This window comes from Symphalangus syndactylus, chromosome 3 (assembly GCF_028878055.3).
Source record: "Symphalangus syndactylus isolate Jambi chromosome 3, NHGRI_mSymSyn1-v2.1_pri, whole genome shotgun sequence".
Taxonomy (NCBI): Eukaryota; Metazoa; Chordata; class Mammalia; order Primates; family Hylobatidae; genus Symphalangus; species Symphalangus syndactylus.
In genome coordinates, this window is record NC_072425.2 from 116811420 (window position 1) to 116836927 (window position 25508).

At 34.6% G+C, this 25508-nt stretch overlaps 1 protein-coding gene across 1 annotated transcript in view; it reads left to right on the forward strand.

Annotated features, from left to right (window-relative positions):
- Nucleotides 1–25508, forward strand: part of CNTN5 (contactin 5) — a 1372716-nt gene that overhangs the window by 787506 nt on the left and 559702 nt on the right. The gene's annotated exons all lie outside the window — the stretch shown is intronic.

A 25508-nucleotide genomic window follows, 5' to 3' on the forward strand; every position in this document is an offset into this window, starting at 1 on the left:
TCTACATATACAATCATGTCATCTGCAAACAGGGACAATTTAACTTCCTCTTTTCCTAATTGAATACCCTTTATTTCCTTCTCCTGCCTGATTGCCCTGGCCAGAACTTCCAACACTATGTTGAATAGGAGTGGTGAGAGAGGGCATCCCTGTCTTGTGCCAGTTTTCAAAGGGAATGCTTCCAGTTTTTGCCCATTCAGTATGATATTGGCTGTGGGTTTGTCATAGCTAGCTCTTGTTATTTTGAGGTACATCCCATCAATACCTAATTTATTGAAAGTTTTTAGCATGAAGGGTTGTTCAATTTTGTCAAAGGCCTTTTTACATCTATTGAGATAATCATGTGGTTTTTGTCCTTGGTTCTGTTTATGTGCTGGATTACATTTATTGATGTGCATATGATGAACCAGCCTTGCATCCCAGGGATGAAGCCCACTTGATCATGGTAGATAAGATTTTTGATGTGCTGCTGGATTCAGTTTGCCAGTATTTTATTGAGGATTTTTGCATCAATGTTCATCAGGGATATTGGTCTAAAATTATCTTTTTTTGTTATGTCTCTGTCAGGCTTTGGTATCAGGATGATGCTGGCCTCATAAAATGAGTTAGGGGGGATTCCCCCTTTTTCTGTTGATTGGAAGTTACTTTTTTCTTAATCGTAAATTCTTACCTCTAATTCAAATCAAGTGATATAAGGTTTTTCATCACCTCTCTCACTCTATAGCTTGATCTCCCATTTCCTGTAATGAGAATCATGACTCCCGAAAATTCAGTATATTTGCTTATTTGATTTACCTTACACATAGATGAACTAAATTAAGAATCGTGATATTCACTTTGGGAGGCTAAAGAGGGCGAATAGCTTCAGCTCAAGAGTTGGAGAGCAGCCTGGGAAACATAGCAAAACCCGCAGCCAGGTGTGGTGGTGCTCACCTGTAATCCCAGCTACTTGGGAGGCTGAGGTGGGAGAACTGCTTGAACCCAGGAGGCAGAAGTTGCGCTGAGCCAAGATCACGCCACTGCACTCCAGCTTGGGTAATAGAGTGAGACCCCATCTCAAAAAAATAAAAATCAATCTGATTTAAGATTGTTGACTGTAATCAGCTCAAGGTTAATAAGGTATAGTCAAACAGCCTTATCAACTTTTATCAACTATTGCAATGCAGTGTGATACGGGTTAAGTCTGGAATGTATGTAAGTTGCTGTTACTTGTTTTACATTTTTTTGTTTTATTTTCTAAAGGAAATCACAATATCAATATCACTACCTAAAATCTATTTAGTAAAGTTCAAGGATTTTTTGTTTTCTTTTTCTGTTCCTAGAACAGGAGTGTTTGCTGTCAGCTAAATCTTTTTAAAATTTGCTTGAATTTGTTCTTTATTTTCTGTGTGATAATGCTAAAAAAAGTCACATCGAGTTAGTTTAATTTGCTTGTATTAGCTTATAATATTAAGATTTGCTTTATTTTTTCTCTTAAATTTATTTTTTAAAAAATGTAAAAACATTTACATGGTTCATAAGTCAAAACTATACAAAGGTACATTCAAAGAAGTCTCATTCTCATATCTGTTCCTTCCAACTTGTTCACACATCCTCATAAGTGATCATTTTCATTGGCATATAATTTATTATTCCGTGATGCTTTAAAAAAAGAAAAGTGTGTACCTGTGTGTATTTATTTAATAAAGTTAGTGTGTTATTAATATACTTCATTTTGCTTTAATATGTTCTGGAATAACTTAGTATCTATATGTAGTGAACAGTTTTTTCTGTTTTTCTCAGTTGCTTAACACTCAACTGTATCAATAGCTCATAGTTTTTTTCAAGTTTCCTATGCATTATGTTCTTATCTGTGGCTTTTTCAATTTCTTTCATCAATGTCTTAGTTTGTAATGCACAGATCTTTCATAACCTTAGTCAAATTTTTCTCTAAATCTTTTATTTTTTGATGCTATTTTAAATGGGATTTGTTTTCTTACTATCTAAAGTGATCTACAAGTTTAATGCAAACCTTATAAAAATTTCAGTGGATTTTTTTAAGAGTTATTAGAAAAAATCATAAAATTTATATGGAAACAGAAAATATTCTAAATAGGCAAAGCAATTTTGAGAAAAAAGAGCAAAACTTGAGGCATCACAGCTTTGTTATGAAGGTGTATTACAAAGCTACAATAATCAAAAGAGTATGATACTGGCATAAAAATTGAACAGACAACAGAGATCCCAGGGGTAAACTCATACATTTGTGGTCAACTAATCTTTGAGAAGGGCATGAAGAATATAGAATGGAGAAAGGATAAACTCTTTAGTAAATGGTGTAGAGGAAACTGGACTTTCACATACAGAATGCCGTATCATTTCATACCTGAATTAATATAACTATTTTCTTGTTAAATTCTTGAGGTCACATCTCAAGCAGCTGAAACAAACTGGACTTTCACATACAGAATAATTCTGCCATCTTCTGTGTATATACCCAAAAGAGAAAAACTCAGTATGCTGAAGACGTAGCTATACTACCTTGTTCATTGCAGCATCATTCACCATAGCAAAGACACCCAAATAACCTAAATGCCCATCAACTGATGAATGAATAAAGTAAATGTGAAATAAATACATGTATGTACATACATATATATACACACATATATATATATACCAGACACATATACATACATGTATATGTACTTACACACACATTGAAATATTCGTCCATAACAAGGAAATTCGGACATTTGTGATGAGATTAATGAAACTAGAGGTTATTATGCTAGGTGATTAGCAAGACATGGAAAGACATGCTGCATAATCTCACTATTTGTAGAACCTAAAAAAGTAGAACTTGGAAAAGCAGAGAATAGAATGGTGGTTGCCAGTAGCTGGGGGTGGGGGAAATGAGGAGACGTTGGTCAAAAGGTGCGTATAATCAATTAGAAGATGACCACATTCTGGGGATTTAATATACAGCATGTCAAGTAAGGTTAATAATGCCGTATTGTAAACTTGAAATTTGCTAAGATGGTAGATCTTAAGTGTTCTCATCATAAAATGATGGCAGCTGTGTGAGGTGATAGATGTACATTGAGTAGCTTCCTTTATGTGTTGGGAAAATTCCTAAAGAAAGGGAAATGGCTTGAACATCACTATATATTACATCCCCAAATTTTATACAAGTGTGCTTTACCCATGAGTGTCTGGAAGAAAAAAGAACCTGAAAAAAAGTCTCTAATAAAAAATATGGGCACTGAGGGAGTCTATAAAAGAAAGTACAAATGCTTTGTGACAACTGAACCTTAGAAACTTCTAAGGTATTTTTTAAATCAACAATGGAGTGCACTTTCTGAAGAATCACACTGGACATTGTGAGAAAAATTTTTCTACTACATCAGTTACTTCATTTTTTTTTTTTTTTTTTTTTTTTTTTTTTTTTTTTTTTTGCCATGTGCTAAGACACTGTTTTAGTCGTTGAGGATACAAAGATCGGTGATTTAAGATTGTTGACTATAATCAGCTCAAGATTAATACAGTGTAGTCAAACATCCACACCAGCTATTGCAAAGTAGTGTGATACAGGTTAAGTCTGGAATGTATGTAAGGTGGCGTTATTTGTTTTACATTTTTCTTGTTTTATTTCCCAGAGGAAATGACACTTAACTGCCATGAATTACTTCTCTGAACATTTGTTACTCGTGTTTCAACAAAGTGTCTTGGATGTGCTCCTGACATATTCCTGTAAAAATCCCCATTGATTTTTAGGGTTGGTTCAGTTGATGTGACTGTTATGTAATGTGTACCCTTCCTGTTTCACTGATACTGCAGCTCACTTGGTCAAAGAAAACAGCCTTGTCTAATAAAGGACAACTTTGATTCTAACCAAATCTCAAGATACTTTTGAAGGTGAACTTGTTTTGCTAAATAAATATTTTTCTTTTTCATTTCAACATGTCATAATACATTTTAAATAATAGATTACCTCTGAAGTTGAACAGGGAGTTGTATTCCCTGATATGCAACCTGTAAAAGTTTAATAATAGTTTTATAAGAGAGAGCGGGGAAGGAAAGGGCAATAATTCCAGTCTTTATCTGTGGCACACATACACACACCCACGGAGGCAGAAAGATGGGTGGGATTGCAGATTATGTAGTTTGAAAATAATTCAGTATTTGTCCCATTGGTTTTGTATTGTCTAAGTCAGAATTTTAGGGTTTTTTTCAGTATTTGTAAATAAGCAGCCACATAGAGGTATAATATACACATAATGTATAATTTACTTATTATGCACAGGTGGTAAATTGCCATAAGTGAACATAACTGTGGAACAAACAACCAGATGAGGAAATGGATCATTATCATTATTCAAAAAGACCCTCTTGTGCTTCTGCAAGCCACTGACCCACTCTGTCAGGGAAACCAGTATATAAGTCAACCTGAATTTTAATTTGCATTCAAGTAGGGCATAGACTGCAATATTTATCAAAGATAACAAAGTTAAAAGATGTTGGCCTGAGGAAAATTCTAGGTATCCATGTCTAAACACCAGTGCAGATCTCCAAAGAAATTATCTCTTTTTATATAGGTCTAAAAATTATTGGTGATAACATTTTCAATTAGAGTTTAGTTGCATTACTTAAATGTATAAGCTTAAAGATCTTGTTCATATTTTTGTGTTTTTTACTGATTTATAAAAGTTATTAGAAATCCCTTCCTGGACATTATCAGTCTTTGGTTTTCAAGGTCATTTTTACTGTATATGTATTTAAATACTAACCTAGGGTATGTTACACTACAAATTAATTTTTGAAGAATTTTTATTGAAATAATACCCATGACCACTTAGCCTTTTACACATAGGAAAAAAATAGTCATTTTAATATGTGATTTTATTGTCTTCATACAATGTAAAAATTAGCAACAATTTTTTAAAGTGATAATTGTAATATAATATTTCTCATCAATATTAATGCCAATTAAATGCCAACATTTAAAGTTGCTATCTGAGTATGATTTTCCTTGTAAAACTCCTCAACTGATGACCCTGAGTCCACCATTGGATGGAATTCAAGTTCATGAGCGTGACGCACAAGGCCCTTCGTGACATGATCCCTGTCTTCCTTTGGACCTCACACCACTGCTCTTTTGGTGTGTTTGTATATTTTTTTGTATATTACAAAAAATAACAAACTACTAGTGGTTTCCTAGCAACTGTTGCAACTTTTCATGCCTATGTAAGTGCTTATCCTGCTGAATACAATTTGCATCTTTTGTATGATACAGAGTTCCATTCATCTCTCGAAACCCTGCTCTCATTCTTCCTACACTTAGTCTTTATGGACTGTGACCAACAATTTTAATCTCCTTTTTAAGCTTGTTGCTTCTTACTTCCTTGACGTTTTTTCCAAGTTCTAGAATGGTTTAAGTTTTTGAGACACCCCTATAACATTATGAGTTTCTAAGGAAGGAGCAAAAACTATTTCTTAATTAACTCTGTCTAGTACATTGCAGATGCTCATCAGATACTTGTTTGTGGGTAAATCTTCCCAACACTTATCAGAGTGATAAAAAAAAATAACAAGTAATTTAGTGATTGTTAAATGATTAGCCTTAGAAAACTTCAGGTTTTTTTTTTGAGGGGGGGTGTTAAATTTAGTTTGCCCAGTAAAAGGAGTAAATCTGATTCCTCCCCTTTTGTTCATAAATTTTGTGTGTTTCATGAGATCTTAAAGATAGAAACAACTTTAAGTAATCAAGGCCAAATTTTTTAAGAAATTCATAGGAGAAGTAAAAAAAAAAAAAGTGCTCTGTTACAGAAACAAGTTAAAAAACAGACCACCTTGTATCCCTTAATGAGAGCTAGGAGGCCTTCATTGTCTCTCCAACTGCCCTCCAGGGGCCTGAGGTCCTTCATGGGGTCTAAAGACTTGAAGGCAATCCTCAGGATCATTGTTTTTATCCCGTTGTTTCCTCCAGTTACTTCTTTGCTTTTCTCTGTCCTATAACTTCAAATGTTTTGAAACAGCTTCTTCTCTTAGAGTCTATGAATGGGCAGTGTTTCTCTGTTAGAAACATGACTTTTCTGGCTACCCATAATAAATCCGCTTTCCAGTTTTGTTCTTTTCTACTACATTAAAACCATTATAACAAAATATAAAGAAAAAACAATTTTCTTTCAAAAAACCAGTAACCCAAGTATCTATATCTTAGTGATTTGGCTGCATTTATAGGATATTTTATTTGGATCTATTTTATAATCACTTGAAAGTATCACTTTAGTTTCGTTCAGGTCTGTGGGCCTGAATACATTGACCATGCTTTGGCAGAGCCATCAGAGGAGATTGTGGCCAATCCCTTAAATCTCTGCAGATGCTCTGTAGCTAAGACAATCCAAACTGATCATCATTGTGTCCACATTGAGTGGGTTTTACTCTGCCATCGGCATGATGCTTAGCCATAAAAAGATTTACCTTTGAGTGATGATATTTTTGTATTTTCTGCTAGCGTAGTTTCCCATTTCCAATGACAATGGGAAGTAAAACGTCTTGCTTTTTTAATGTGGTCATTTTCATTTATGCCTTTTTATTGTTCCTTAACAATGAAAAATAATTTAAATGATATAAAACCTCTGAGATGCAGATTTCCTTGGGATAAATTGTTGGGACTGATTAGATATCTGTTGATGACACTATTTAGAATGAGTCTTCATGTCATTTTGGAAATGAAGGTTAATATCTAATCTAGTTAAAGAAATATAAAAATATATTGTGATTAATGTCTCATCTACCCAAGAGCTTTGGTCAAACAAAAACCTTATAACTTTAAAAAACAAATAAATGAGAGAAAGAAACAGGTAGATAATTATTGGAAAAATAATCTAAAACTATTCTTAAAATTATTTAAGGCACTCATATTTTAAGAAGTTTTCTTTGCGCCTATGCAAAACTATTGGATATATTAGATAATCTCTGTCTCACATGCTCTCTCTATATATATATTTACGTTTGTGTGCTATAAGTAGAATTTTGTACTCACGTTATGATAATAATGCTAAGCATTAGTGTATTTTAAATGAAGTTTCCACTTTATATATGATCCTGATTGATGATCAAGTATTTTTACGTTAGCATTCCCATTTAAAAAAATTATCAAGAAAGAAGGAAAAGAAAAATTCCTTAATAATGTTAAATATAGGTTAATAAATAAAGACATTAGAATATGTGTTGGTTGTAAATAATTTACATCCTCTATGCTTAGAGTAATGTGGAGAAAATTCAATAGTTCTTTACAGTCATATCTTTTCATAGAATTTATATTTGTGTTGCTGATTTGGTATTCTAGGTAAAATTTATTTCTGCCCTTGAAATGATTTTCATTTTCATTAATTAGTCACTTGGTCACTTATTCAATACATGTTTATTGAGTAAACACTCTGTGCTAGGCATTGCTAGCATAATGAATGAGAAGAGGACCCTGACTTCATAGGGCTCACAATTCAGTAGAGCCCCACAGCATGTGACTAACTATATTATGCTGCAGAAGCCACATATACAGCATCCTGCAGGAGTACAGAGAAGGAAGAAACTAACTCTTAAGGAGAGGTAGAAATGTCAGGAGAGCTTTTCAGTAGGTGGGGATGTTTAATTTATGTTTTAAAGAAATCGATGTCAAAATTAATACCCAATTTCAACACACCATTTATAGAAAAAATTTCTCTAAAAGCATTGCTTTCCTATCATTATCAATTTTTTTTTAAATTTTCCTAGGCCATTTTTGGGAAAAGAAAGTGGTTATTAATGACTTTCATAACTCATACTGAGCTTAAAATATATTTATTGAAATCTTTATTTAAAAGTAGAATGTTATTCTCAATGTTCTCTCCATAACTTTCCCCGTCTCTGTGGCCCCATCTTTGTTTTGATGAGACTCAAAAACATTGATCCTGTTAACTTTTATTTTCAACCTTCAGTGGCCTAGCGGTGCTTGCATAAATGCACAGCAGTGCTCTCTACGGGACAGAAGCTAATCAACTCATGTGGAACACGCTATATTACTGGGTATGAAGGATGGATATCTTATAGGAAACTCAATGATGATTAAAAAATAAAACTACTCAAAAGTGACTGCAAAGAATAATACCACAATTTTAACTTGAAATATTTACAAGGCTACTTAAACCTCTTTCTAGCAACTAGTAAAGTTCAGGACCAGCCCCAGCTCCAATGTGAACATGAGATACAAGCAAACTTTCTGCTTTCTCTAAGGAATTATGTTATTTTTAAAATGTCATTTTTTCATTTCTAACCAAAATGTTACATTGAGTTTTTTCATTTGATTTACTTTTAGAATGTTCTTCTTCAGTGGAACAGCAAACACTCCAAGTAGCCATATTTGATTATTATTATAACTTTAAAGAAATTAAGTTGAACAGATGTTTATTATGGAGAATATTACATTCACTGAAATATATTCATGATTTTGACAATTTACTATTCAAAAAAAGTAGTGTTTATAGTAGGACAAAAATACATTTTGAAGTTCGCGTGTATCTTTTAAAATAGCACAATGACATGCTGCCCATGGATATTTAAATTTTTGACCATGATTACAGATGTTCTGCATCTCATCACAGAAATAAAAGCACTGTTCTTCTGTTCAGGTTGTTTTTTGCATTTAGTTATAAAAGTTAATTCTAGGCAAATTGGTCTGGCGAAATCATGAATGTATAAATGCAAAATTAAGAGAGTAAACGATGCTAACACAATGTCTCAATTTCAAAAATAACATGTTTGGAATTTAGTCTTCCGCTGAACTTTTCCACTATAAAAACTAATTTTTAATTATTTGAAAGCAATTTTATATAAGATCAATCAAAAAGTGTTAATTCTCAAGATAAAAAAAAATCGTTCTTGACAGTTTTGTTCTATTAGACTAGTAAATGTGTGGTTGCCAAGGGTATATTTCTAAATTGAAAGCTTCAAATTCCTATTTTTTGAGTGCTGCACAAACCTCAGGTGTAACAGAGTTGATTTTTAATGCCAAAACATTTCAAATTGAGTAACAATAATAGTGCTAATTATACAATTCCACAGTTACATGACATTTTATAGTTTATGGATTACTTTCACATACATACGTACGAGTGTACCTAATCACTCCATCCACAGTTGTTACACAGATTATATATAATACTACATGTGAAAGCAGCTTTACTGACAACCCCATTAAACACAGGGAGAAGAAATGGTAATTGGGTATTCTATGATATTGTTTAACAGCCATAATAGGCGTACCCTTACACTAGCTTTATCTCTGAATATTTTAAGTTATATAACCATATATGACTCCATTTTTTAATTCAGATTGAGTTGAAATTTTTTTCAACTTATCTTACCAGATGCACTGTTCACATCCTCTGTAGTGTTTAAACCTTGTTCTCTATTAAAACAATCTCTTTCATAAAACTACTGAAGTCAAAGGCAAAAACTTTGTGATGGATTCCCAATAACATTCTTTAGATATGTCCTGATTGTATACACAACACAGGTTTTCAGACTTGTTCAGCGGACTCTATTAAAGACTGAGAAATGTTCTTATCTTGATCAATATTGAGTGATGATTAGGTGTAGGTCTGTGACATCACCTTATTCTAAAACCACAGTTAAACCGTTTTGTGTTTAGACTGTATGCTTTACAAATCCTATTTCTGGGTATCTAACAGGATTTTCTTAACTATTACATGCTTTTTAAAAATTAATGTATATTAGAATAGATGGATAAAAGCTCTTATACCTCTATTCTGCAGGGAATTGGTTCTTATTCCCCATCAAATTGTGGAAACAAGTACCTGCCCTGTTGAATCCTGTCTAAATAAATTAATCTCATAGCCATTGTGATTATGTGTCAGGAAGAGATGGCCAAATGAAAGTTCATCATAGGTTAAAGCCCTAATTAAGAAAGCAACTGGATACTTTATTATGTATCCTGAGAGCTTCTCCAAGGACAGGTAATAAACTTAAAAAAATTGATTTATTAATATTATCATCACTGGTTATTTAAGTAAGAGAAAAGGTGAGTTCAAAAACTATATCAGTAAAATATTCACCATTTCTGAATTTAATTGAAATTAATATCAACAATTTTTCTCTGTGTTACATTTATAAAAGAATATGATAAATTAATTTCATAGCATTTTATTACATCATTCTCAAATAATTCTATATAAGTAGGTGTGTTCTTTCTCTCAATGTCCAGGTGAACTGGAGAGACTATATGTGTAAGTGTTTTATTTTAAACACAACAATACTATCATTTTATACTTCATCAGAAAATTTTTAAAGACACCCATTATTTTCTAATTAATACAATTTCTTAAAGCATTTCCTTAATCTATAGACATTTTAATATCATATTATGAATACTTTATAAACATTTTCATATTTAGGAGGAAAAACAGTTTTCATAAATTATTTCTGTATTTCTAAATTTGTAGAAATTTTTCTCTACAAGTTAAATTTTAGGCAAGACAAAATTTAGAAGAAATAAAATAATCAAATGTATAACTCATCAAGTCATTTATTCATTTTCTCTAATAATTCAGGCTGAATTCAGATATGGAAATAGAATTTTTAATGTATTTCAAGCAACGTAGTTATAAAATTCCACTGTCTTGTGAATACAACACTAAGACTTTCAAAGTCTTCTACTTGTAGAGCCAAATAGACTGACAATCATTCTTTGATCACATTTACTTAGAATATGTGATACAAAATCTTGTTAACTTTCCAGTAGACTGGTAAATTTTCAGTTTCCCTTAGAATAATTATAATGATAGCTGAGGTTTCTTTCTTGTTTTCTGTGTGCCAAGTATTAGTCCTGGTACAAGTGCTTTACATGAAGAATTTCTTCAAATTCTAACAGTAACACTATGAGGAATGGGGTTGTGATTCCTACTACATTGACAAGGAAACTGAGGCATTGAAAGAATAAGTAACTTATAAAATATCTTGTAGCAATGTTTAAACTCTGTTTACTGCTCAGAGGAAATTCTTATTACATCAGTTTGTGGCCAACAACAAATCCCTTGCATATAACTAAGAAATCATAATATGCAGAACTATAACTTCTCAGTGGCTGTGCAATCCACCTAGACCCCATTATCTGCTCCCTTTAATTGCACCAGGCAATTGAGAGGCCACCCTTGTAGTCAGGACTCCAACTACATCTTAGAGTGGAATGTTCCATGGCGCAATGATCCTTTCCACGCTCACATTGTCCATAGTTTCTTGACATGTATATGTGAAGAGGGAGCATGTTGTTCAGCATAGGAAGAGTCTGGACATGGATATTATAGAGACTGTCATGATCCTTAAAAATGGTTTGGCAAAGTTGCCTCCTCTCTTGCCTAGCAGATAAACTACTGGTAGTTTCTGTTACTGTTGTCAAGTCCTCCTTCTTAGTTTTTTTTCCGCCTTCAGATTAATTATGCCTTTTGCATGCAGTCCTCTTTTCTCTGAAAAAAATAAGTAGTATTATTTCATATATTAGTGTATTTACCGGCAAATGTGTGAATAATACAGATTATCAATGCTGAAGAAGATCAGGGTAAGAGGAGAATATGGCTAATACAAGATTATTACTACCTAATTGTCAGCACAGAAGATTAGAAATTTGCTTAGAAAATAATTTTGAATTTAGATGGGAGGAAAGAAAAGCCATTATAATGACAGTTTAAATGAGAAATGAATGAATAAAGGTCGGGTTGAGAAAAAATGAGTGAATTGGATTTTAAGAGTGAGATTCTCAACTTACTTAGCAAAGCACTCAAAAGGGCAAGTAAGCCTGAACCAACACAACAGATGGGAGATCAGGGTGTACTCCAAGAGAGTTTATTACAAGGATTAGCTCTAAAATCTAATGGACAATATTAAAATTTAAAAACAGTTTGCATTTCCATTTCACAGTATGTTTGCTTTTGTTATAAAAATACTTCAAAGTATTTAACCCTTACCTTCAAATCTAGAGTAAAATTATGCTTTATAAAATTGTGTGGTTTTTTGTTTGTTTGATGTTATGACATAGAGGAACACACTGTGCCACATTGTCAACAAATGAGTTTTAAAAGTGCAACTTCGAGGAAAATGTGTTAAGATCATAGTGGGAGAAAATGAGAGATAATCCGTGGTAAATCAGGTGGGCTTAATTTATAGATAACCCTGTAGATCAGGAAGGGAAAGGGAAGCCACTGGAAACACACATGGCATCTTAGGAAATTTGAACACACAATGTTTCATGTGTCCATAAAAATATTAGTAGATGCTAATCGATCACGTGGTCTTTGTATTTACTCCTGCACATTCCAAATTTAGTCTTAGTTCTGGCAGAATTGTGTCTGCTTGATAGGATATTTTAGTTTATACCACATTTAAGAATCAAATAGCACACACACATTCAGAAAATGTGAAATATTCAAGAATCAAACTGTTAACTGTCTGAAACATGAGCTATGTCCTTTCATTGTTGCAGTCCCCACACAAGGTTTTAGATATATGTGTTGCTGAACTCAACAGGTATTGGTCAACTCAACAGGTATATATTTTTAATAAATATTTGCTCTAAGAGATGTACATAGACACTATAGTAATATATTCAATGGCACTTATATTTTGTGAAATATTTTCGTGTTTCTTGGCATATATGACTCAATGCATTATTTAAGGTGCAATTGTAATATTTGTACCTTAATAATAACTTCTTAAGAATGAGAAATGGCCAAGCTCCTCTCATACTAAGTGATATATTGAAGTTAGCACCTTCATGAATGTCTTAACCCCTTATCTTGCAGCTACTGTATCATTTATTTTTGCATTGCCTTGTATTTTAGTGAATATATGCACATGCTTACCCTCTCCTGACCCTATTTGCAAATTCTTGTAATCTTATGGAGTTGGAACACTGACCATAGCTCCTACACCCAGCAGGTATTCAATGAACAATTATGGGTTTCAATTCGATCAACATACTTTAAGCATTCAAGAACGCTCCATGTCTGTAAGCAAGTGTTTGAAAATATGAAATACCTAGCTGTTTTTGTGTGGCCCTGACTACTTTAAAAGCTATATGCCTCAATACTCTAGTCACTACTCAAATGCATGTACACATAGTATTTTGCAGATGATTTTAGAAGATTCACAAAATCCCTGAAAGTCATCAGTCAACCCAGGTTAAGAACTTTTTTTATTATTATTATTACACTTTAAGTTCTGGGATACAGGTGCAGAATATGCAGGTTTGTTACTTAGGTATACATGTGCCATGGTGGTTTGCTCCACCCATCATCCTGTCATCTACATTAGTTATTTTTCCTAATGTTAGCCCTCCCTTAGCCCCCCACCCCCACATAGGCCCAGGTGTGTGATGTTCCTCTCCGTGTGTCCATGTGTTCTCATTTTTCAACTCCCACTTATAAGTGAGAACATGCGGTGTTTGGTTTATGTTCCTGTGTTAATTTGCTGAAAACGATGGTTTCCATCTTCATCCATGTCCCTGCAAAGGACATGAACTCATCATTTTATATGGCTGCATAGTATTCCCTGATGTATATGGGCCAAATTTTCTCTATCCCGTCTATCATTGATGGGCATTTGGGTTGGTTCCAAGTCTTTGCTACTTTGTGAATAGTGCTGCAGTAAACATACATGTGCATGTGTCTTTAGAGTAGAATGATTTATAATCCTTTGGGTATATACCCAGTCATGGGACTGCTGGATCAAATGGTATTTCTGGTTCTAGATCCTTGAAGAATTGCCATACTGTCTTCCACAATGGTTGAACTGATTTACAGTCCCACCAACAGTGTAAAAGTGTTCCAATTTCTTCACATCCTCTCTAGCATCTGTTGTTACCCGATTTTTAAATGATCGCCATTCTAACTGGCATGAGATGGTATCTCATAGTGTTTTTTTTTTTTTTTTTTTTTTTTTTCTTGAGATGGGGTCTTGCTCTCTCGCCCAGGTTGGAGTGCAGTGACGTGATTGCGCCTCACTGCAACCTCCGCCTCCTGGGTTCATGCCATTCTCCTGCCTCAGCCTCCTGAGTAGCTGGGACTACAGGCGCCTGCCACCGCACCTAGCTAATTTTTTGCATTTTTAGTAGAGACAGGGTTTCACCATGTTAGCCAGGATGGTCTCTATCTCCTGACCTCGTGATCTGCCTGCATCGGCCTCCCAAAGTCCTGGGATTACAGGCATGAGCCACCATGCCCGGCCCTCACTGTGGTTTTGATTTGCATTTCTCTAATGGCCGGTGATGATGAGCTTTCTTTCATATGTTTGTTGGCCACATGAATGTCTTCTTTTGAGAAATGTCTGTTCATATCCTTCACCCACATTTTGATGGGATTGTTTTTTTTCTTGTAAATTTAAGTTCTTTGTAGATTCTGGATATTAGCCCTTTGTCAGATGGATAGATTGCAAAAATTTTCTCCCATTCTGCAGGTTGTCTGTTCACTCTGATGATAGTTTCTTTTGCTGTGCAGAAGCTCCTTCGTTTAATTAGATCCCATTTGTCAATTTTGGCTTTTGTTGCCATTGCTGTTGGTGTTTTAAGTATGAAGTCTTTGCCCATGCATATGTCCTGAATGGTATTGCCTAGGTTTTCATCTTTGTACCAAAACCTGGCAGAGGCACAACAAAGAAAATTTCAGGCCAGTATTCCTGATGAACATCGATGCAAATATCCTCAATAAAAATACTAGCAAACCAAATCTAGCAGCACATTGGCATATATGTGAATGTGCCACATTGAAAAGCTTATCCACCATCACCTTATCAAGTCGACTTCATCCCTGGGTTACAAGACCGGTTCAACATAAGCAAATCGATAAACATAATGTATCACATAAACAGAACCAATGACAAAAACCGCCTGATTTTCTCCATAGATGTAGAAAAGCCTTTGATAAAATTCATCCTGAATGCTAAAAACTCTAAATAAACTAGGTATTGATGGGATGGATCTCAAAATAATAAGAGCTATTTATGGCAAACCCACAGCCAATATTATACTGAATGGGCAAAAGCTGGACGTATTCCCTTTGAAAGCTGGCACAAGACAAGGATGCCATCTCTCACCACTCCTATTCAGCACTGTATTAGAAGTTTTGGCAAGGGCAATCAGGCAAGAGAAAGAAATAAAGGGCATTCAAATAGGAAGAGAGGAATTTAAATTGTCTCTGTTTGCAGATCACGTGATTGTATATTTAGAAACCACGTCGTCTCAGCCCCAAATCTCCTTTAGCTAATAAGCAACTTCAGCAAAGTCTCAGGATACAAAATCAATGTGCAAAAATCAAAAGAATGCCTATACACCAATAATAGACAAAGAGGGGGCCTAATCATGAGTGAACTCCCATTCACAACTGCTACAAACAGAATAAAATACCTAGAAATACAACTTACAAGGGATGTGAAGGACCTCTTCAAGGAGAACTACAAACCACTGCTTAAGGAAATCAGAGAGGACACAAACAAATGGAAAAAGATTCCATGCTCATGGATAGGAAGAATCAATATTGTGAAAATGGCCACACCACCCAAAGTAATTTATAGATTCAATGCTATCCCCATTGAGCTACCATGTACTTTCTTCACAGAATTAGAAAAAACTACTTTAAATTTCATGTGGAACCAAAAAAAAGCCCATATAGCCAAGACAATCCTCAGCAAAAGAACAAAGCTGGAGGCATTATGCTACCTGACTTCAAACTATACTACAAGGCTTCATTAATGGAAACAGCATGGTACTGGTACCAAAACAGATAGATAGACCAGTGGAACAGAACAGAGACCTCAGAAATAACACTACACATCTACAATCATCTGATCTTTGACAAACCTGACAAAAACAAGCAGGTTTTTGTTTTGGAGAAAGGATTCCCTGTTTAATAAATGATGTTGGGAAAACTGGCTAGCCATATGCAGAAAACTGAAACTGGACCCCTTCCTTACACCTTATACAAAAATTAACTGAAGATGGATTAAAGATTTAAACCTAAGAACTTTCATTCAGTTTACCTCAGAATGCCAAAAAAGTTAAGAGAATCAATACACTATTTGCTAGACAAATTATTATTTAGATAACTTCTCAGAAAACATTTAGATGTAACAAAATGAGTTTTCTGATTTGGTGATGATTGGCAAGTATGTTCAGATATGAATTTTAAATGTTATGGAATGATAGTTTTTCATTTGCTTCTAAAACAACACTACACGTTTTGGTTTTAAGAGGATAATAATCTTAACCGGGGAAGAAATACAGAAGAAAAATGAGCCGTAGAGTCAAGAATGTATGTAAATGCACTTTAGAAAGAGGAGAGAATGTTATATTTAATAAAAAACAGTATTTTTAAAGTTTCATTTAAGAGACAGTGATCATGAAATTAGGACCTGTTCAACTCATAACATAAATGTTGTATATTTTCCATATTAAAAATATTTTTTATTTAAAATATTTTTAAAAACATTACTTATAAGGTATAATATTAAACATATTTTTAGCAGTGAGAATGTATTTGAGGTTTGGTCTTCAAGCTTTAGTTCCAAAGAGAAAAGTAGTTTTTACCAGGAAAAAAAAAAAAAAAAAAAAGGCCAAGGAATCATTCAATATCCTACAGTGGCACGAAGCCAACTCTTCTAATCAATAAGTTGTCATTGCCAGTAAGCTGAAGAAGAAAAAAACAGAAATGGTTTACAATTGGATATTTCCAATTATTTCAAAGAAGAAAAATATGTTACCAGATATGAGTCAAGATAAGATAAAGTACATGATTTGTCTCTATTAACTTTGACAAGAACCAGAAAAAAAATATCAGATATGTGCTATACATATAATTAAGCCATTAATACACAACTTAAAATCTCTCTCATGACCTCATTCTGTAAGGCTTAAATTCCTAAAAAATTTCTCCCTATACCATTGCCAAAACATGAAGCTAACCAGACCATATACAGATGTGATTCCAATCACTGTTTACCTCATTTTAATGTGGTTTCTTTAATTATAACGCCATTATAATTTCAGGTCAACTAAGAATGGTGTGTAAATCATACAGCATTTACTAAAATCCTAACATGACTTGATTAAACTTTCTCTGTGTTCTTGGTACCCCTCACATTCATGGTCAAAAGAATACAAAATCTCCCATGGCTTTGCCTTGTTCTATTTTCAGGTGATCTCTTCCAGTTTGTACACTTTTTCCATATCTTCCCGATATAGAAAGTTTTTATAGTTTGCCCTGTTGTTACCTATTTTTAGTTTCTTAACCTCAGCATCTTCCTCTCTGAATTCCTCCATTAATGAATACGGACTACTCCTCAAATTTAATTGCCTGTTATTTTCATGAATAAGTTTCCTTGTTAATAATATATTGGCCATGGAGGACATTTCAAACAATTAAAGTTAAAAACTGTCTTGGGCAATAAAAGCCAGTAGCTCTTAGAGGTGAATACGTTCAAAGACAGGACTTATTTGGGTATATAAATTTTTGTATACCTGTAGAAGACAGGGATGCCCTCTTTCACCACTCCTATTCAACATAATGTTGGAAGTTCTGGCCAGGGCAATCAGGCAGGAGAAGGAAATCAAGGGTATTCAATTAGGAAAAGAGGAAGTCAAATTGTCCCTGTTTGCAGATGACATGATTGTATATCTAGAAAATCCCATTGTCTCAGCCCAAAATCTCCTTAAGCTGATAAGCAACTTCAGCAAAGTCTCAGGATACAAAATCAATGTGCAAAAATCACAAGTATTCTTATACAATAATAACAAACAGAGAGCCAAATCATGAGTAACCTCCCATTCACAATTGCCTCAAAGAGAATAAAATACCTAGGAATCCAACTTACAAGGGATGTGAAGGACCTCTTCAAGGAGAACCACAAATCACTGCTTAATGAAATAAAAGAGGATACAAACAAATGGAAGAACATTCCATGCTCATGGGTAGGAAGAATCAATATCGTGAAAATGGCCACACTGCCCAAGGTAATTTATAGATTCAATGCCATCCCCATCAAGCTACCAATGACTTTCTTCACAGAATTGGAAAAAACTACTTTAAAGTTCATATGGAACCAAAAAAGAGCCCACATGGCCAAGTCAATCCTAAGCCAAAAGAACAAAGCTGGAGGCATCACGCTACCTGACTTCAAACTATACTACAAGGCTACAGTAACCAAAACAGCATGGTCCTGGTACCAAAACAGAGACCTAGATCAATGGAACAGAACAGAGCCCTCAGAAATAATGCCACATATCTACAACCATCTGATCTTTGACAAACCTGACAAAAACAAGCAATGGGGAAAGGATTCCCTATTTAATAAATGGTTCTGGGAAAACTGGCCAGCCATATGGAGAAAGCTGAAACTGGATCCCTTCCTTACACCTTATACAAAAATTAATTCAAGATGGATTAAAGACTTACATGTTAGACCTAAAACCATAAAAACCCTAGAAGAAAACCTAGGCAATACCATTCAGGACATAGGCACGGGCAAGGACTTCATGTCTAAAACACCAAAAGCAATGGCAACAAAAGCCAAAATTGACCAATGGGATCTAATTAAACTAAAGAGCTTCTGCACAGCAAAAGAAACTACCATCAGAGTGAACAGGCAACCTACAAAATGGGAGAAAATTTTTGCAACCTACTCATCTGACAAAGGGCTAATATCCAGAATCTAACAATGAACTCAAACAAATTTACAAGAGAAAAACAAACAACCCCATCAACAAGTGGGCGAAGGACATGAACAGACACTTCTCAAAAGAAGACATTTATGCAGCCAAAGACACATGAAAAAATGCTCATCATCACTGGCCATCAGAGAAATGCAAATCAAAACCACAATGAGATACCATCTCACACCAGTTAGAATGGCCATCATTAAAAAATCAGGAAACAACAAGTGCTGGAGAGGATGTGGAGAAATAAGAACACTTTTACACTGTTGGTGGGACTGTAAACCGGTTCAACCATTGTGGAAGTCAATGTGGCGATTCCTCAGGGATCTAGAACTAGAAATACCATTTGACCCAGCCATCCCATTACTGGGTATATACCCAAAGGACTATAAATCATGCTGCTATAAAGACACATGTACACGTATGTTTATTGCGGCACTATTCACAATAGCAAAGACTTGGAACCAACCCAAATGTCCGACAACGGTAGACTGGATTAAGAAAATGTGGCACATATACACCATGGAATACTATGCAGCCATAAAAATGATGAGTTCATGTCCTTTGTAGGGACAAGGATGAAACCGGAAATGATCATTCTAAGTAAACTATCGCTAGCACAAAAAACCGAACACTGTATGTCCTCACTCATAGGTAGGAATTGAACAATGAGAACACATGGACACAGGAAGGGGAACATCACACTCTGGGGACTGTTGTGGGGTGGGGGGAGTGGGGAGGGATAGCATTAGGAGATACATTGAATGCTAAATAACGAGTTAGTGGGTGCAGCACACCAACATGGCACGTGGATACATATGTAACAAACCTGCACGTTGTGCACATGTACCCTAAAACTTAAAGTACAGTAAAAAAAAAAAAATCATTAATTTATTGTGTAGCTCATAAACACATTATTTTTATAACATTCCCTTTTGTAATGAGAAATAATGAAAAGTAAGTTTTAGATTTCTGTTTTGTTCAGCAATGCTTATTCAGTACTGACCCTATACAAGTCACAGTGATAGGCCTTGTAGAAGTTGATTCAACTTTTTACATTATTGCAGCAGATAACAACTTTACTGTATATGCAGAGCGTGCTAAAGACTCCTGTAAGGAAACACCTATGGTAACCATCACTAGGAAATGTACCTATTAAAATTTTTACTCAATCACCTCTTGGCCAGATTACATTTATCCTCAATAGAGATAGTAAAAAACTCACTTGTGTCATGTGTATATTTTCATTGTTTAATTCTGAAAAATCTATTCTTTTATATACGGGGAGTGCTTTTTATTAAGGGGGCTCAGTTGCAGATTTCATCAGCACAGCTCTTTCAACACTCTATATTAGATGACTTTCTAAAAAAACATTTCCATTAAAAGCCTCTCAAAATCTAGTAGCTTAATATTTTATTTCTAAACCTTTTCTTAAAATTATATTGTAAAAATCTAATGTCTCCCCAAAACAGTGCTCGTTAACTCTGGGAATCTCTACTGTTCTAAGAAACACACAAAAAAATAATTATAAGAAATAGTTCTATGTTACTTTGAAGAATCAGTAGATGCGTATCAAACTGATTTTATTTTAAAGCTGTTGTAGCAATATTAGATATAAAAACAATAAAATTATGATTATGAAACAATTTGTAGACTTCCCATTTTGTACCAATGTACTCGAAAATTCATACATATTATCTTGGTATTCAGAACAGACACAGTGAAGTAGTTATTATTATCCTGATTTTACAGAAGATTAGAGAGATTGAGTAAGCTCCTTAATGTAAGACAGATAATGAACAACAGAACTGGGGTTTAAACTTGAGGAAAATAAGTTTGAGAAGTCAGAAATCAAGTCTTTGAATGTAATTTTTCATGTTATAATGGAAATTATAAATGGAATAAACTGCAATAAACTGTCATGGAATAAACTGACAAAATATTGCATACCTTACTGTAGATGTAATGGACAATTGAGTAATTATCACTTAGCTTCCTTTGCTTCCATCAGCTGTATAGGATTTCTTCCACGTTTGATAAAATTCTGAAAACTTTGCTTCCTGTTACTGTATTTTAGAATATATTCTTTCACTGTTTGAAATACTACATCATTTAAAATTTTTCCCCTTAAATCTTGTCTTCCACCCATCAGGTTACCTCCTTCATCAAAATAGAACATGATTCCTTGATTGAGATGAGAAAATTTATTTCATTTTTGTTTAGATTCATGGGATATATGTGCAGATTTGTTACACGGTTATATTGCGTGATGCTGAGGTTTATGGTACCGTTGATCCCATCATCCAGGTAGTGGGCATACTACCCAATAGCTAGTTTTTCAACTCTTTTTCTATCTCCCTGCTCCTCTCCTTTAGTAATATGAAGTGTCTATTGTTGCCATCTTTATGTCCTTGAGTACCCAGTGTTCAGCTGCCACTTATAAGTAAGAAAATGCAGTATTTGGTTTTCTGTTCCTGCGTTAATTTACTTAGGATAATGGCCTCCAGCTGGATCTGTGTTTCTGCAAAATTGAATAATTTGAAAGGCATGATTTTATTATTTTCTATGGCTGCATGGTATTCTGTGGTGTACATGTGCCACCTTTTCTTTTTTAAAAATTTTAGGTTTAGGGGTACATGTGCAGGTTTGTTATAGAAGTAAATTGTGTTTCACAGGAGTTTGGTGTACAGATTATTTGCCACCCAGGTAATAAGCATAGTAATAGGTAATTTTTGATCCTCACCCTTCTCTCTCCTTCCACCTCAAGTAGACCTTAGTGTCTTTTGTTCCCTTCTTTGTGTCTAGATGTACTCAGTGTTTAGCTCCTACTTGTAAGACCATGCTGTATTTGGTTTTCTGTTCCAGCATTAGTTCGCTTAGGATAATGGCCTCCAGCTCCATCCACATTGCTGCAAAAGACAGTAACATTCTTTTTTATTGCAGCTTAGTGTTCTATAGTGTGTGTGTATCACATTTTCTTTACCCAGTCTACCCTTCATGGGAATTTAGGTTGACTCCATGTCTTTAATATTGTAAATATTGCTATGATGAATATACACATGCATGTGTTTTTATGGTAGAATGATTTAGATTCCTTGGAGTATATACCCAATAATGGGATTTCTAGGTCACATGGTAATTCTTCTTTGAGTTCTCTGAGAAATTGTCAAACAAGTTTTCACAATGCTGAACTAAATTACATTCCCACTAGCAACATATAAGCCATCCCTTTTCTCTGCAACCTTGCCAGCATGTTATTTTTTTTGACATTTTGTTAATAGCCATTTTGACTGGTGTCTTATTCTGGTTTTGATTTGCATTTCTCTAATGATTAGTAATATTGAACATTTTAATATGCTTTTTGGCCACGTACATGTCTTCTTTTAAAAAGTGTCTGTTTATGACCTTTGCCCACCTTTTAACGGGGTTGTTACTGCTTATTACTTTTTAAGTTTCTTGTAGATTATTAGACCTTAGTCAGATGCATAGTTTGCAAATATTTTCTTCCATTCTCTGTGTTGTTTACTCTGTTGATAGTTTTTTTTCATGTGTAGAAGCTTAAGTTTAAGTAGATCCCATTTATAAATTTTTGCTTTTGTCTCAATTGATTTTGGGGTCTTAGTCATCAACTCTTTGTCCATTCTTATGTTCAGAATGGTATTTCCTAGGTTATCTTCCAGGGTTTTAATAATTTTAGGTTTTGCCTTTAAATCTTTGACCCACCTTGAGTTGCTTCTTGTATATTTTATAAGAAAGGGGGAAAAAAAAAAAGAAAGGGGTCCAGTTTTGACCTTCTGCATATGGCTAGCAGGTTACTCCAACATCATTTATTGAATAGGGGGACTTTCCCCATCACTTATTTTTGTCGACTGTGTCAAAGAGCAGATGGTTGCAGGTGCATGACATTATTTTTGGTCTCTCTATTTTCTTCCATTCGTCTATGTGTGTGTATTTGTAACAGTAGCATGCTGTTTTGAAGTTGGGTCACGTGATGCCTCCAGGTTTGTTCTCTTTGCTTAGGATTGCCTTGGCTATTCAAGCTCTTTTTTGGTTTTATAAGAATTTTTAAATAGTGTTTTAGAATGCTGAGAAGAATGAAATTGAAAGTTTGATGCAGACAGCAGTGAATCTGTACATTGCTTTGGGCAGCTTGGCCTTTTTAACAATCTTGATTCTTCCTATAAGAGTGGAATCTTTTTCTGTTTGTCTTCTCTGATTTCTTAGAGCAGTGTTTTGTGGTTGCATTTTAGAGATCTTTCACCTCCCTGGTTAGCTGTATTCCTAGGTATTTTATTCCTTTTGTGGTCATAGTAAATGGATTTTTACTCTTCTTTTGGCCCTCAGATTGGATCTTGTTGATGTATAGGAATGTTACTGACTTTTGAACATTTAATTTTATCCTGAAACTTCGCTAAAATTGTTTATCAAAGGCTCTTGGTGGGGTCTTTAGGCTTTATAGGTATAGAATCATGTTATCAGTGAAGATAGCTAGGTTTGACAACTTTTCCTGTCTGGATGCTTTTTTTTTTTTTTATTCTCTTGCCTGTTTTCTTTGGCCAGGATCTCCAACACTATGTTTAATAGGAATGATGAAAATGGTCACTCTTTCCTTGTTCCAATTCTCAAGGGGAATGCTTTCAGTGGTTGCCTATTCAGTATGATGTTGACTGTGGGTTTGTCAGAGATGACCTACTATTTCGAAGTATGTTTCTTCAATGCCTAATTTCTTGAGAGTTTTTAATAGGAAGGGATGTTGAAATTTATCAAATGCCTTTTCTGTATCTATTGAGATCAAATGGTTTTTGTTTTTACTTCCTTTTTTGAGATGAATAATTTATTGATTTGCATATGTTGAACCCACCTTACTTGACTGTGGTGGGCTAGGTTTTTGATGTGCTGCTGGATATGGATATGGTTTGCTAGTATTTTGTTGAGAATTTTTGAATCTATGATTATCGAGGATATTGGCCTGAAGGGGTGTGTGTGTGTGTGTGTGTGTGTGTGTGTGTGTATCTGTCTGCAAGGTTTTGGTATTAAGATGATGTTGGCCTCATGGAATGAGGTAGGAGAGAGTCCCTACTACTCAAACTTTTGGAGTAATTTCATTGGAATTGTAGCAGCTCAGCAGCTCCTCTTTGTACATCTGGTAGAATTAAGCAGTGAATCTGTCTCATCCTGGGCATTCTCTGGTTGGTAGGCTTTTCTTACTGTTTCAAATGCAGAACTGTTTATTGGTCTGTTCAGGGATTCATTGTCTTCCTGATTCAGTCTTGGGTGGTTGTATGTTTCCAGGAACTTATCTATTTCTTTTAGGTTTTGTAGCTTGTGTGCATACAGGTGTTCATAGTAGTCTCTGAGAGTTTTTTGTATTTCTGTGAAGTCAGTGGTAACTCCCCTTTGGGATATCTGATAGTGTTTATTTGGATCTTCCTTCTTTTTTTTTTCCCCTGTATTAGTCTACTAGCAGTCTATCTGTCTTATTAAATTTTTTTTTTTTTTTTTTTTTTTTTTTTTTTTTTTTTTGAGACAGGGTATCACTGTGTCGCCCAGGCTGGAGTGCAGTGGTGCGATCTCGGCTCACTGCAACCTCCTCCTCCCGGGTTCACGCCATTCTCCTGCCTCAGCCTCCCGAGTAGCTGGGACTACAGGTGCCCGCCACCACATCCAGCTAATTTTTTGTATTTTTAGTAGAGACGGGGTTTCACCGTGTTAGCCAGGGTGGTCTCCATCTCCTGACCTCGTGATCCACCTGCCTTAGCCTCCCAAAGTGCTGGGATTACAGGCGTGAGCCACTGCGCAGGGCCCTATCTTCTTAATTTTTTAAAATAATGAGCTTCTGGGTTTATTAATCTTTTGTATTGTTTTTCATATCTCAGTGTCCTTCATTTCAGCTATGATTTTATTTCTTGTCTTCCGCTAGATTTGGGGGTGATTTGCTGTTGTATTTCTAGTTCCTCTAGTTGATAATTTGAGATCTTGCTAAATTTTTGGGGGGTGTGTTTCATTTTTATAAGCTTCCCTCTTAACACGGCTTTATATGTGTCCCAGAGATTCTTGTATGCTATATTTTGTTTTTCATTACTTTCAAAAAATTCCTTGATTTCTGTCTTAACTTCATCGTTTGCCCAGAAGTCGCTCAGGAGCAGCTTGTTTAATTTTCATGTAATTTTATGGTTTGCATGATTTTCTTAGTATTGATTTCTATTTTTATTTAGCTGTGGTGTAAGATTGTGGTTGATTTCAATTTATAAAAAATTAATTTAGGATTGTTTATGAATTATTTGTGGTCCATTTTGGAGTATGTGCCATGTGCACATGAGAAGAATATATAATCTATCGTTTGTGGATGGAGAGTTCTGTAGATGCCTATTATTTCCTTTAACTCAAGTGTTGAGTTCAGCTCCTGAATATCTTTGTTGGTTTTCTGCCTTGATGGTCTGTCTAATACAGTCAGTGGTGTGTTGAAGTCTTCCACTATTGTTGTATGGTTATCTGCATCTCTTCATAGGTCTGTAAGAGCTTGCTTTTGAATCTGGGTGCTCCTGTGCTGGGTACATATATATTTAGGATAGATAGGTCTTGTTGAATTGAACCATTTACTGTTAGGTAATGTCCTTCTTTGTCTTTTTTTTTTTTTTTTTATCTTCGTAGGCTTACAGTCTTTTTTGTCTGAAATTAGAATAGCAATCATTGCTTTTTTTCTGTTTTCCATTTTCTTGGTAGATTTTCCTCCATCCCTTTACTGTGAACGTATGGGTGTCACTGCATGTGA